The sequence below is a fragment of the Furipterus horrens genome, unplaced genomic scaffold (genome assembly GCF_987537825.1).
Source record: "Furipterus horrens unplaced genomic scaffold, mFurHor1.1.pri manual_scaffold_1, whole genome shotgun sequence".
Lineage (NCBI taxonomy): Eukaryota > Metazoa > Chordata > Mammalia > Chiroptera > Furipteridae > Furipterus > Furipterus horrens.
The window spans coordinates 155,137,141-155,152,897 of record NW_028327171.1 but is presented as its reverse complement, the minus strand read 5'-3'; the positions used below and the strand labels follow the sequence as shown (position 1 = coordinate 155,152,897).

The following is a 15,757-nucleotide window of genomic DNA, read 5'->3' as shown; positions in this document are numbered from 1 at the left end:
GTGTTCAAACAAATCATTTAGGATAATATAAAGGTAGCTTGAGCTTTATATTAATTTTTTTTATTAATAAAGATGGGTAATTAAATGCTAAAGACACAGGAGTGTTTTGTAACTTATAATGAAGTGATCAGAAGTTTACTGTCTAACTATGAGGTTTTAAAAAAAACCACAACAGTGCATTCTTTGCATTCCACATCTAATTAAGGTTATGAGGGTAAATCTGGGAACATTACTGTAAGGTGTCTGGCATAGGAATGCAGGTCCTCCCAACCAAAAGAAAACATTGAAACAGAGAATCAAAAAGATAATGATTAAGAAGGAAGCTGCATGGTCAAAGGCAACATGTTTTACAGGTGCTGCTGATTATATAACCACAAGGATAACATTTTGGAAGACTATCAGAAAGCAACATACTTTATAAGCATTTGCAAAATAAGTACAGTGGGAACACATTTTAAAACTGATGTCAGGGGACGTGATCAAACAGTCCACACTCAAATGGATTTTTACTACAAAGAGTTATGACTCTTCTGGGGGATGGGGAGGAAAGCAGAGCAGGCCAGTGGCATTAGGGCAGAATCCTTTCAATAAACCAGCTGTATTTTTAAACAGGGTTGTACTCAGCATGTAAAAACAACACAATGGCCCAAGCCTAAGATGAAACCTGAAACCATCCCAACGGCAACAGACAGACAAAAGGACCATTATTCCATCATTTTGGCCGTCTTCCTCAGCTCTCTCCTCCCTCCACTAACTGAGATGAGATAGCTGGACAACTCCAAACAGTTAACAAACCTGAGTGGGTTGTGTTACCCATCACACCATCCCTAATGCACTAAGGAAAGGAAGGTAGAAGGCAAGCAGGACGCTCCTGAAAGGAAAAAGAAAAAGAATGAAGAAAGAGGAGAGGAGAGAGCGAGCGGGGAAGGGAGGGAGAAACTCCCACACAGCAGGGCTCCCAAACCTGCCTAGTTTGCCTGAGTGCTTAAAACAGCCTCTATGGAACACCCCACATGACCTTTCAACCCCAGATCAAGCACAGGTTTTGCGAGGATGACTGAAAGGCATGAAGAGTCCCAGTGTGCTACCATTCACAGAATCCCACAATGTAAGTAAGTACACAGGGTGACGATCTAGGCATTTGGGATGGGCCTGTATTTAGTTTTCCAAGCCCTTTGTTTTCCTGATGAAGACACAGAGACCCTGTGAGGCTGACTTGACTGAGGTTGAGGCTGACTTGACTGGGGTCAGGCAGTTAATTAAGAGCGGGGCCAGAATCCAAACTGCAGACTCCCAGGAGGGTCCTCCTCCTTCCTTCCGGTGGACCCCTCCCTAACCTCAGAGCAATGAAAGCTTTGGGCAACAGCAATCAAAACACTGAACAACAAACAAATAAACCTCAGATATACTAGGTAAATAATACCTTAAGCAGAATTTGGAGAAAGCTATACTGAAGGGTATTGGGATTAAATCATCTTCCCAACAGGTCTTTACACATAAAAAAGACATGGCTTAAAGCCTAATTCTTTTTTAAAGTGCTACCTGAATGAACCCTGGTAAAAAAGATTTGGGTGTCACCTAAAGGGCAGGCAATGAACCTGGAAGAGCACCACACTGTGCTTTCGCAGGGGAACTGTGGAAACACAAACTTCTCCTGCCAACCATGCTTACAAGAAACGATGCAGAACGCGGTGATATGAAGAACTGTAGGCAAAATTAAATAATAAATAGGTAAATGCCTAGTAAGCCTAGACACTTTCTTCTCCAAATAAATCAATCAACCTTCAGGGTTTATCATTTAGCAAAGATTATATATTTTTAAAATAAAAAAAAGAAAAATATTGGAGAGTTGAACTCCTCTGGATTAATCCTGATTAATCACCCCAGTTGGCACCGACCATAGCCCTTCCATCGTGCCACTTCAAATATACATCCCACAGGGCAAGCACTTGGAGATACTGACTTGGCCATCTCGTCCCAGACACTCAGTATGCCTATTTTGGGGGAGCTCAGCTGCTTTTTAGTTTAGTCACATCTTCCACATCAGGGGTCCTGAGGAAAGTGAAAGAGGCTATCAGATATTTGCTGTGATGTTTTTTTTCAGTTTCTGCTTTCCTCTATAAACAGCGAGTCAAGAAAAAGAGCTTAAATTTATATTCAAAAGGTATTCAAATCGTGACCTGGAGAAACTAACTGATTACATCTGGGTGCAAAAGTAAGGAAGCCCATGTGCGCGCACACACAAACACACACACACACACACACTCTGAAAGAGAAAAAATAAAGACTGTTTCCAGTGACTGAAATTCTGAAATTAACACAGATCAGACTGGAGCTACACGGTCACCCGGAGTCCCAATCCTCCGTGCTCCAAAGACATTAACTGGAACTTGATTTCATCAACATACCTAAAGATAGTGACTCTCTGAAGGGAGAATGGGGTCAGAAAGAACAACTGTAATAATACGTTGGTGGGGCCAACATTGGCAGCATATGGTCCAGAGATTATCTGACACACCATACATCTATGTATGGCCTGGCCCAAAAATCCGCTACGCTTTTTCCGTATGATGGCTTTAGTAGCGCTTAGTTTTCTTTAACTTCATTTGAAACAATTTTGTTAAGATTATATTGTAACAGCTGCCATATCAGGGTGCATTTTAAAAAAAAACATCAAAACTGATTAATTTTTGTGCAGCTATTTTAATACTGAAGATGAAGATACACAACATTTTCGGCATATTATGCTTTATTATTTCAAGAAAGGTAAAAACACAACTCAAACGCAGAAAAAAGATTTGTGCAGTGCATGGAGAAGATTCCGTAACTGATACAAATGTGTCAAGAGTGGTTTGCGAAGTTTCTTGGTACTATTGACATTTTGGCCAAATATTCTTTGCTGTAGGGCTGTCTTATGCATTGGAAGATGTTTAGCAGCACCTCTGGCCTCTATCCACTAGAAGCCAATAGCAGGAGATAGCCAACATACTCAAAATATACAGATCAATAAAGTTAGTGGTGAAACTGAAAAATGTCTTTTATTTTATGGAAAAACCGTAAGGGACTTTTCAGCCAACCCAATATATTATAAACACACACCTCACATCCAGTTCTAGAAATGGTCCCATCAGGCTTTCAGAGCCCAGTGCTATTAAACATTGGCATCACGTAACTACTTTGCCTTGTCCTGATTCTGTTCTCACTGAGAAGCGCCTCATAATTTGGCTCCTTTCTCAGCCTACCAACAATAGGGAGTATGCTGGGCTAGTCAACCCAACACAACTGTCTGGCTTATTGACAGACAGCCCAGGAATAAATTAATAAATGGATGTTCTGGCTTTAAACAAAAGCTTTCATGAGCTCTGTTAAAGGGAGCCATTTTGCCAAGTACCATCTATTGGAAACTACTGAGTTTCTGACCCCAGTTTGAATATAAAAAGAAGACAGTGGTAAATACTTGAATGTAAATACCACCATGATGCAGTCTTGTGAAGTCAGCCAGCAGGCTCTCCCTGAATGACACCTTCGGCATATCACATACACACACCTCCCCTCTTCAACTACTGTCATTTTTTTCCCCTAGAAAGGGTGGGCACTGTCCTGTCACAGAAGTGAGTCAAATAGAAAGGATGCAAACCAGCTTTCCTGACACAGTTCAGACCCAACTGATTAAATAACAAGCCCAGCACAGTGAAGAAGAATGGCCAGAAGCTATTAAGTGGCTACTTAAGGAAAATACATGTGGCAAGAAGTACTTATAGACAAGCATTATAGGATAAAACATAAGAAATGGTGTCCTTTTTCACTTTAAATATATTATAGACCAAAATGTACAGGTTCAACTCAAATAAATACTGACCAAACAGAATCCCTCAATTACTCCCTATAAAACCTTAGCCTCTATGACAGCAAGTAGTACAAATATATAGTTGGATCTGAATACTTCATCTTTGAAAAAATAGAGAACTTCACCTGTCATCTCTTTAAAGTATATACTTTTGAGAAAGAGAGGAACAATCAGCCTCTAGGTTATAACAACTTAAATCAACTAAAGGGAGAGAATTTCCTATAATATTCATTTAAAATAAAATAAAATGTATTATGACATTACCCTTTGAAGATCAATGATATGAAGTCACCTGAGTTTCCTTATATCATACAAAATATTTTCTAAATGCCATAGAGTCTTCCTATTAAAATCCTCAGAAGTTAAATCAACTATCAAGTTTACTTTCACTTCCTGGATTTCTCCTTTAACACATAAAGCCTTTGGGGACAAGCACAACCTGCCCATGTTATGTCTCAGAATTTTCCACAGTGATCACCATGGTATATAAAATAGAACAAAAATCACCGTAGGTGGAAGTGAGATGAATTCAATACAGGACAAAATCTATGCTACTGCCAATGACCCTCGCACTTACCACAACGATGGAAGCCTTGTCTGAAATCATAGACTAACACAAGCATTAAAAGTTTTCCTCTTCTGGAGTGCCACACTGCCTGTTTATACCATTTCAAGTGGAATCTGTGAGCTGAGGGCAGGGACTATGTTTATTCTTTAACAGATACAAACAGAAGCCAGAACACAGGCTTTGTACCCACTCTGTTCTCAGGTTTTTTTTTTGTTTTTTGTTTCTGACAGCTTTAAATAGGCTACAATGAATACATATGATTTTTCCAAATCAAGCAATTGACAAACATTTATAACAGTTTATAAGTTACAGAGAACACTCCTATATATTCTCATTCACTAGGAATGAAAGAAAACTCAGTTAAGTCCATGTGACAGTAGGCAATGGGATACAAGGGAAGAAAAGGCTGCATTTTGTAATATCCCTTAAAGTCCACACTTGAATTAACCTTAAAATCTCAAGGTACTAATAAAATCTTCTGGTCTAGTTATCCTGAATAAACACACACTTTGTGCACATTCCAGCTGAAGGAACTTCTCCCATCAAACCATCCATCTGACCTCAAAGCAAAGCTGTCTCTCAAGGTGCCTCTTCTGTTTTGTCAAAATAAATCAATAAAGCCAGAGCAGAAATTTTTACAAGTGACAACACTGGAAACTACGATGTACATAATTTTTAAGAAATATTTTTTTATTTCAGAGAAGGGCTCAGAGACATCAAAAACATCCTCAACTGCCCTGGCTGGGTTGCTCAGCTGGTTGGAGCGTCACCCCACACACCGAAAGGCTGCAGGTTCAATTCCCGGTCATGGCACATGCCGAAGTTGCAGGTTCAATCCCTCAATGATATCTCTCTCACACATTGATGTTTCTCTACCCCCCTGCCCTTGCTCCACAAAATTAATAAATATATGCTCAGGTGAAGATTTTAAAAATCTTCAATTTTAGAGGCTCAAATTTTTTTCTCAACATAGTAAAGTATGAGACTCATCTAAATAATTATCAAGTCTTCTGCATCACTGACTGCCTTAAGAACTTTTCTTTGCATTAGCAACCTTTAGTGTTTATCAGACGAAAGGAGATAGTTGGTGGCAGTGGGGGTTTAAAGCTGCCTACAAGATAAATAATACAGAACAGAGCAAATAAGAGAAAACAAAGTAGAATACAGACCACCAAAGGAAAAAAAGGAATGTTGCCAGAGGGGTGGCATTGGCTGTTATCTGGAAATTCACGGGAAACTGCATTATAGAAGCTTCCTGAAAGCAAGAGCCATATCTCCACATTCTTTCAGAGATCCCATGAGGCTGGGAAAAACCAACCCTTGGTGAATATTTGAAATTCCAAGAGGTTTCTCTCACTTTTTTTTTTTCTATAGTAGAAAAACCCTAGGAATCAAGAGACCTAGTCCTATAGCCCTGGTCTTAAGCATTGTGGCTGGGAACCTTTAGTCTCTGAATTTCTCTAGGACTCAGAGGCTTTGTCCAGAAAATGTGTGAGTGAGGAAAGTGGACTACTTACTGATCAAACAACTAGAAAGCAATTGTGATAATAGGGAAAGAATCGGCCTTTGGTTTTGCTTAACCTGTGTAGCTGGGAAATGTCTTATTCCCTAAGACACATAGGCCCAACCATTTGGTCTTCTTTATTCAAACCCATTCTACAAATTGTACCTCCAATTCTACTGTTCTTTTCTTTATAGTTAAGTTTGTCTTGGGCAAAACGACTTCAGATTTGAGTATGGGTTATTAAAAGCACAGTATATTTATAGTCCCAAGTGATATAAATGTTAAGTGTTCTGGACAGGAAGTTTGAACTCAAATGTTTAAGTTCTGATGTACAAAACTAACTGGAAACTTCCTATTAGATTAAAATCACTTTCAACATACATTTAGAATATTCTGTAGGAAGATATACAAACTCTTTCAGGAAAAGTGTTTTTAAAAAAAATCTGACTCCCTTAAAGTAGTACTTCAAGTTGCTTTAAAATGATTATACACAAGCTTGTTTAGAGTTCTCATTTTGAATACTACTTGGCAAAAAGGAAATTTCTATTTTGGAGGAATATATGAAGAGAGTGCTTTCTTTTGGCTGCAAAAGCCATTTTTATATATTGTGAAGGGATTTGGCAGTCCAACTTTAAAAAAAAAGATTTATCTATTTTTAGAAAGGCGAAGGGAGGGAAAAAGAGGTAGAAAAACATCAATGTAAGAGAGAATCATCAATTGGTTGCCCCTCGCACGCACCCCAAATAGGGTGAACCCACAATCCAGGAGTGTTCCCTGACTGGAAATTGAGTTAGCAACCTTTCAGTTTGCAGGAGGATGCCCAGCCCACTGAACCACACAGGTCAGGGCTTGGCAGTCCGACTTTTAATACTATCTTCTCCATAAAGCCTTCACGGTCCACGGTAGTCAAAAGGTGTCTTTAATTCCATACCCCACTCTGTACTGATACATGGTTATCAATTAAAGTCACAGTGAAAAATGCTGGAATTCTACAAATCCCCATGGCACCTAGTAATGCACCTTATAAGGTACAAAACAAACACTAAAAAAAATCATAAAATGAATGAGTAGGGAAGGGAAGTCAAAACCAACGGTAAGTCTCTCCTACAATGGATTGGACTTAACAGTTTAATGATTCTTTTGGTACCAAGTACTAATTTTGAAGTTTATGGTCAAAATTATGTGGCTTCTACATGATGATAGCATAAGGACTCAAAGCTGGACAGGAAGAGAATGAGGCCTTTAAGAAGTAGGACGGCCAGAGAGAACAGGGATGGTATCTCATAGAGATCAAAGAGCAAACAAAGCCAGACTAAGTGAATGAAAAAGTCTGGTCCTTTTAAATCAACTTGAGAATTTTAGATGGGGAATAATTCCAGACAATGACAGTGTGCACAATGTTTGGTGCAGTAGAATGTCCTCAAGTGAGGGTTGTTGGAAGCAAAGAAGTCAAGGAACTTGATTCTTGGTTGGGGAAGGTAATGCAGGTGGCAGAATTTGGGATATCAACCACTATGCTAATAACTAGTGTTGACTAAATGTCAGTTACAATGAAGAGTTTTACATACATATATAATCTCATTTTATCCTCAAAAACATCATCTATGATAGTTTACTTTTTTTTTTAATGTGTTTTATTGATTATAATATTACATTTGTGCCAATTTCCCTTCCCTCTGCTCCCCTCCACCCAGTGGCCCCCCTCCCTCCAGTTGTCCCCCCCTTTTAGATCATGTCCATTAGTTGTGCATACAGTTCTTCTCAATCTCTCTCTGTCTATTCCATTCCCTCCTACCTTGATCCCCAATTCCTATATCATCTCCCTCCCTCTCCCCATTCCCCCTCCCTGTTGACCTCCCCCCAATATGTTCCCCGTACCTATAGTTCTTTTTCCACTCTCGTTGCCTGTTTAGTTTGCCTTTGTTTCAATTCCCTAGCTTCTGTTGTTTCTTGTGATGCAGTTTTCATTTTAGATTTCATTGTCTTGATCCTCCTTTTTCTAAACCAGTCCCTTTAACATCTCATATAACAGTGGTTTGGATCTAATGAACTCTTTCAGTTTTATTTTGTCCTGGAAACACTTTCTCTGTCCTTCTATTCTGAATGACAATTTCGCTGGATAGAGTATTCGTGGTTGTAGGTTTTGGATTTTCATTACTTTGAATATTTCTTGCCAGTCCCTTCTTGCCTGCAGGGTCTCCCTTGAGAAGTCAGCTGATAGTCTAATTGGGACCCCTTTGTACATGATTCTTTTCTTCTCTCTTGCTGCTTTTAAGATTCTCTCTTTATCTTTAATTTTTGACATTTTGATTATAATGTGTCTTGGAGTGGTTCTCCCTGGGTCCAGTTTTTTTGGAACTCTCTGTGCTTCCTGGACCTGTAAGTCTATTTCCTTCCCCAAGTCTGGGAAGTTCTCCTTTATTATATTTTCACTCAATTTTTCAAGTTCTAGTTCATCTTCCTCGCTCTCTGGCAAACCAATGATTCTTATGTTGGGCCTTTTATAGCTGTCCCAGAGGTTTCTGATCCTCTCATCGTTGCTTCCCATTTCCTCTCGCTGAATTGGTTGACTGCTTGTTCCTTCTCCATATTCCAGTTTGTTGAAATGAACTCTGGATTTTTCCTCACCATCTGTCTCGTATGTGGTTTTGTTCCTTTCGTTATGAGTGTTTTTCGCTTCTTTCTCATCTTTTTCCAGATCTTTTGTGAATTCTGTAAGCCACCTGATAACAATGGCCCAGAACTGAGCATCTGACAGGTTTCTTATCTGTTCATCTGTCAGGTTCTCCATCTGTTGCCTGGTGAGCTGTGCCACCGGGATTTCTATAGTTGTCTGCCTCATTTTGACAGATGCGTTTTGTTTTCTTGGGCCGGCTGTAGGGGGCAGTGCCTGTGTACTCGTAATGACCCAGCGACCGGCTGCCGTTCGGCAGCCTTTCTTGCTGTGCCGTGGTGCTTTGTCGTCACAATCCAGCGACCGGTGCCTGTCCGCGACCTATTTTCGCAGCCCTGTGGCGCTTTCTTTGGGGGCGGGGGTCCAAGATGGATTCACACAGTTATTCCGCTAGGAGACCGGGATCCGTCCTCCCGCCCCCCTGGGCCTCACTGTTCAAGGCGATGTGGTGGCTGCTTTCCCCAGCATTGGGGTCGCGAGCTGCCGGGGGTTCGACTGCAGCTGGGGTTGTTCTCCCTGCCGCTGTCCCAGGTGCGACCGCAAACAGCTCCGGCCCCTTTTGCTTTTACCTGCCCAAAGGGCGCCGCTGGTTTATAACTTCATATGTTGGGCTTCCGTGTAGTTTTATTTTCTGGAATTTCTAGTTATCCTTTGTTTTGAAGTAGTTGTATTCCTCTCTAGTTGTAGAGGGAGACCTAGCGCGTCCGTCTAAGCCTCCATCTTGACCGGAAGTCCCCCACTCTTTTCTTTTTATAGATTAAAAATAAAGCTTTGAGATTAACAACTTTCTCAAGGTCACAAAAAGTATAAAGGTAGAGCTGGAACTTGAACGCAGAGCTGACTTGAAAGCTCAGGCACTGAGCAGCCACCTCCAAAATTCTCAATGAACTTGGGGGACGTGGGACAGGGAGATGTCCAGGAGAGCACAAAATTCAAGCCTCAAAGACAGGGTTACTTTTGTGTGGGGGTGATAGTGTAGTTGTTACAAACCCAGTCAAGGAAAGCTGAGAGAAAGCCAACATCAACTCTGGGCTCCTGAGGTCATATGGTCTAAAGTTCATGGAGACCACCTAGGGTTTGATGATGAACCCTAATCTTTGAATGTGGTCCTGTCCTTTCCCACACAGCTCTGTGGAGGGCGTGACTAGGTCACAGGGTGCTCCCTGTTGTAAGGTTTACAACCACCAGAGACCCCAGTCCCAACCTTCATTATGGCTTTGAGCTCCGTAACAACCGCGCTTGATTATATTCTCTTGCCTTTTGCCTCCTCCTTCCTGCTAAATGTTCCACTTGGATCATACAATAGAGCTATGATCTTTAACTCACACTGACCACTTTCTGGATGTGTAACAATTACAGCTCCCCAAACAGAGGTAGGAGGCTTTAGGCAAACAAAATGACAGGGGGAATGGTTTTGCCTTCCATGGACACCTCCAATGGAAATACTGCTCCCTTTCCTGCTTGACTGGACAATTCCAGATCTCTTCCTCGTGTCGGTGTTATAATTTTAAGGAGAAAACTTTATTTCTTGTTCATGAGGCCACTGTAATCACAGTAGCCCCTCTAAGGAGCCTGTAGGCATGGGTAGATAGGCTTTTGAAGCTGCAAGGAGAAGAGACCTTGACGACATGTCAGAAAGTCCATTTTTCAAAAAGTGTTAAAAGGCACTCAATCAATCAATGCCAGTGGAATGAAGTCTGGTATTATAAATCTAAAGAAATTAAATTTTTTTAAATTGCACTGCATCTGGCCTCAGTGAAAAAGGTCAGACAACTTCAAAGATGCCCGGTGAAAGGCAGCTATTCATTACAGAAAGATCTCTTGCTTATGTAGCTGACAGATGGATCATTCTTAAAGCCCTAGAACATAAGACATCAAAACCCCTCCTCCACTTCTGTCAGTGACTTGCTATGATGCTCTGAACAAGGTTATAACCTCCGCAGGCCCTAATTTCACTAGGATGGGAGTTCTCAATACTCAGGTATTTTTAATAACTCCCCCAGGTGGTTCTAATGTGTGGCCAGTATCACTTAACTTACCACTAACTATATTTCAGGCCCTAGTCTAATCATTTAGTCATTTAATCCTCACATCCACTCTACGCAGAAGGTACTATAAATATCTCCAGTCAACAAAGGCACAGAGAGCCCAGGGACATGCCCAGGGTTACACCAGAGCCGGGGGGCCCACCCAGGCAGTCAAACCCGGAGCCTGACCATGCAGTGTCTATCCTGTGCTCCTGGTGAAGCGGTCACACGCCGACAAAACTTACATGTGGGGAAAAAGAAAAATCATCTTTGGATGTACCCCTCCACCCCTGGAGCAGCATCCCATGCCTCAGATCTATCCTTACAAAGAGAATGCACCGCTATCGAGACACACCAGTTCCTTAAGTTCTCCTGGCACCCAACTTACTAGCATTCTTTTAAACTACATTGTGGTCAATGTGTGACCTGGAGGCACCATGCAACAAAACACACTCTAAAATGCGCAGGCTCTTCATGAGCTCACGGGGCGGGGGGGGGGGGGGGGGGGGGGCATAATCTGGGGCAGAGACCTCTGTCTCACATGAGCAATGTGTACCCTGTTCCTAACACTTGCCCAGAAGGTAGGAACTATGTTATTCAAGAGGAGCTCAAAAACCACTCATTTCTTACTAAACGAATTGCATGAAGCTTGTTAAAAGGTAATGGAATGCAGCAGAGAATGGCCTGGTGCCTAAATTTTCTCTCTCTGGGCAGTTTCACACAGTCCAATAGATGTAATCAAGCTTTAACTTCAAACACCAAGTTCTATATATAAATAAGGGTTGCATGCAGTAAGAGCTGAATCAGATCTATACAAGCCACACAGCATCATCTCTTCCCATAGCTAAAACAAACGGCAGACACATCACTGTGCTTTTACCTGAAATTTTAAGGGAAACAGTTCTCAGCCATACACATCCAGCTGCAGGAAGCAGGCTTACCGGGTCTGCGAGAAAGGTCGCAGGGGAATGGATGATGACTTTATTTCTTAATTCACTCTAATAGCCCCAAAATGGAGAATACCAAAGCTCCAGATGATAAAAGTCAAAGACAAGTCATGCCAGGAAACTAAAGTTAAATATGTTAAGATTCATTTTTTTTTTTTAATTTTAACAAGACCAATCTCAAAGCAAGATGAAAAAGATACACAAGGGTGCCACCCAAGGCAAGAGCTGGCGACCTTTTAAGTGCCACGCACTGCTTCAGTAATCTAGACCCTTAATCAGAATGCCTAGAAATGATTTTGACAATGAAAATATGATTACCAAAAAATCAATTATATTGAAACACAGATATCAAAATACTATTTAAAAAGCAAATCTGTGATAATAGTAATGTGTGCTTCTTAATGTATAAAATACAAGATATAGATGCAGATCTAACAGCTATTATAGTTTTCTAAGCAGTGACAGGAATAAGTGATATTTTAAACTATCTCCAACAATGTAATACAAAAACCTGTAATTTCTATGTGCCAAAGCCACACGTGCCACTGATAGTACATCGTTTGATGCCCACTTTCATGACTGAAAGAAAAGCTGCATTTTGGTTAGAGGTTAGTGAAAATGAAGATGTAAAAATTTTTTCCACCCATGCAAGCTCACAGAACCCATGAAGTCCATCCAATGACCCCAAGGGTGAGGGACCCTGACCTGGACAATGAGAGTCAGACTCAATGGGACAATTACTCAGACCTGCCAAGAGCTCTGCTATTAGCTCAGGTGCCTCTAGAGAAACAATAGCTCAGTTTTATCCCATTCACAGAACCGTTGAACTTCTGAACATTAAACAGTAATTTACTGACAGGCAAACATCAGCAGGATTGAGTATCCACATATGCCCCACTCCTAGCAACCCAATGCCAAGTACTATGACTGGTCTTCAGAGTACTCTGTAGAAGTTCTGTTTAACAAGAAGTCCATCACAGCCACAAACTCACCCACAATACAGAGCCTGGCTCTGAAGAAAAAAGGCCTGTGGAAATTTTCAGCAAGACAATATACAAAAACAGAAAAGCCAGGTTAAATATTTTGGACTGGCATATTTTATATTGGTTTTGTTGCTTTACTGGATGCTTTCCTTACCTTTTAAAAAAGCATTTAAGATCCAGCAATTAATTGGATCAGACTTCCTAGCGAGGGTGGTACCCCGGGCTTGGTTCCCCTGACTCTCATACAGTCAGGCCATTTCCCAGCTGTGTGCCCTAAGTCAGGGGATGCCCTGATTTATAAATATAATTCAGAGTCCAAAATACATGAACTTGCATTGGGCCACTGCCAGTTTCTCATGGATCCTGGGTAACTGAGACAGTTTTTGTTTTCATGGTTAGGACCTGTAACAACAGCTGCAAGAGTGTAAGACTTTTCCTAGACTCATAAAATTACCTAAGTCTGGCTCGCTGTTTCAGCTGTGGCAGCAGCCAAATTTCCCAGAAAGACGCAAGCCTTGTGTAGTCGTGGAAGAGCTCGGATGGTAGTTCTGTGACTCAACTGAAGGCATTCACACCCGGCCCAACAGCAAAAAAACACTTCAACTAAATTTTGAATTACAGACTAAATCCTATGCTTCAGGATTACAAATGTTATTTTTAGGCGTTCCACAGAATTTTAATCAAGTCATGACATTCAAGCTTTACACGTGAAGTTATGTGACATGCCCTTTATGAACATCAGGTTTTTTTGTTCTATAAAACCCAGTGAAAGGTTCAATTAAAGTCCTTAGTAACTCTGCAGTGAAACCTTTGATCATGGATTCTGTCACCACTTCTCTTAACACCTAAAGACAGACTGAAACCTAGCTCAGACCTAAGGAACAAAATTGGTATTGTGAAGTGGCACAGAAACCACACATGCATGTCCACAGGCGCGCAGGTCACTTTTCTTCCAAGTTGGGGGTGGGGAGTGGGGTGTGGGGTGGTGAGTTTCAGAAGCAGCAGCCTCCAAACTGAGAAGGTTCCTTATACATATACACGGTTACAAAGTTACTTCCTACATATAAGTGTGTGGTCCAAATGCCCCCATTAAGGAAAAGCAGCCAGATTAAAACCCAGTGGAAAACAGGAACACATGTTTCTTGAATGCCTTTGAATCACAGACAGTGGATGTGAAATTGTTCTAGATATAATGAAGATGTTGCACAGATGTACTAAGTTTTCATGGTCTCTGTGTAACCTCTTCCTAGTACAACAAAATACAAGAGTCTGCAACAAAGCAGGATGTAGAATAATTTTTTTAATATCTGGTCCTTGTTTTTATGCACTCAAACTTCCCAAGCCAATTGCCTTCTGCCTTGTCACAGACCTAATGAAGCCTATAACTCTGACTCCAAAAAACCTCCGCTGCCTTGCGGCATACCTCTTCAGGGGAAAGGCTAAGGGAGTAAACCCCGACAGAAAATCCGGAGCCGGAGTCCCTAAGGCGGTTTGACGTTGTAGTCAACACCGGCAACTCCTGCGGCGCACCTGAAGCCAAGCTGTATTGACTCCGTCTTTCCCTTGGACCCTTCAGCTGCGAAGAGAGTGGGGGTCTGCTGCATGGGCAACAGCAGACCCTCCATATCACCCTGCCCAGGCTCTGTAACTTCAGCTCCACTGGAGAGGACACTCCAGCGTCATCGCAAGATGTCGATTCAACACGGGAGGAGACAGATACCGTGTCACTCCCGAGTCGGACTGCACAGCCATTCTCGGCGGTGCAGATAGACTCTTAAGAAGCTACACCATCGTCTCTCGAGACGGACGGCTGCCGCCGCCGCCGGAATGAAGCCTATATATCAATGTACATACTGATAATTCACTGGAAACTACAAAGACATTTCATCTGCATCTCAAAGTTATATTATGACTTCTGATAATTACCTCCTCTTAATAATGCTGTAAATCTGTTACAAACAGAAGACCTCCATTTACTCCACAAGCCCCACAAACCACCATGAAAACACCAGGAGAGGCTGAAACAAACGCACTCTGGCGGGCACCGTTAAGTTTCTCATCATGAAGTATCTTGTTCAGTGCTCACAACAAGACGACGGCAGGAGCTGTAACTGGCTTTACTGACAGAAAGAAACTGAGACTTACCCAGCATCCCCACCCCAGACCACCTTCCCTCTGACCACCAACTAACTGCACTCCCTTTCTTGGAGAAAAACACACTGCAACTCTGCCTTGGGCACACTAAGCCTGGATCACAAACATAGGGCCGAAAGAGAGCATTGTGACAAAATGCCAACATTACTGTGATAATTTGGTTTTATTTAAAACTTTATTGCCATGAATTCTAAACATTTATACTTATCCTTCTGAAAGGGAAACTGGATGCCATAACCTCAAATAATACCATTCCAAAGCAATCAATCTTGACTTGCTTTTCTCTGCACCATTTTCCCTGGAAAAAAACAATCTGAAAACCACGTTTTTCAACAGCCGCCTCTCTGAGGACGGCTCACAGACCTGTCTCCCCGCTGTTTCACCTGTGCTGCATGACAGTGCACATATCCCAGCTTGCTGGCCTCCACCCTGGCCACACAAATTCAACATGTCCAAAACAGCTCTTCTTGCTCTTCCCTCAACCTCCCACACCCACTCACCAGCCTGTGTCCCAGGTTCTTGCTGACATCAACCCTCGTTAGTCCACCAGAGTCCAGGCCTCTATACCCTCATGCCCTCTGTCCCTGTCTAATGAACATCAATCACTAAGTCACTAAGTCCCACCAAATACATCTCCTCTCCACTTACCCCTCCCCCACCATTCTGGGGAGGCCTCTGCTTTCCCACTGGACTACTCACTCCAGAAGCCTGATTTCTCTAACTTCAGCCCAGTTAAAGTGCATCGGAATCACCTGCAGGGCTCCTTAAGCCAAACTGCTGGATCCCACCCCCAGAGGCTCTGACTTTTAGGTGTGAAATGAAGCTGAGACTCTGTATTTCTCACAAGTCCTAGCTGATGATAAGGCCACTCCTCTAGGTCCACAACCCTGAAAACTGCTGCTTTACACCCTCCCTCTCCATGTCACAGGAATTCCTCCTGAAACATTTCTTCATACACCAGCTTGAGCCTTTTTAAATCTGAAAATGTAGGCCTGTGGTAACTACAGTTGGTCAGTAAAAGCTCCTACTCACCGAAGACCTACTATCTTCAGG

The 15,757-nt window shown here is 41.9% G+C and overlaps 1 protein-coding gene across 1 annotated transcript in view; it reads right to left on the bottom strand.

Annotated features, from left to right (window-relative positions):
* The window catches only part of TANC1 (tetratricopeptide repeat, ankyrin repeat and coiled-coil containing 1), a 220,805-nt gene that overhangs the window by 142,584 nt on the left and 62,464 nt on the right, over window positions 1–15,757 (bottom strand). The gene's annotated exons all lie outside the window — the stretch shown is intronic.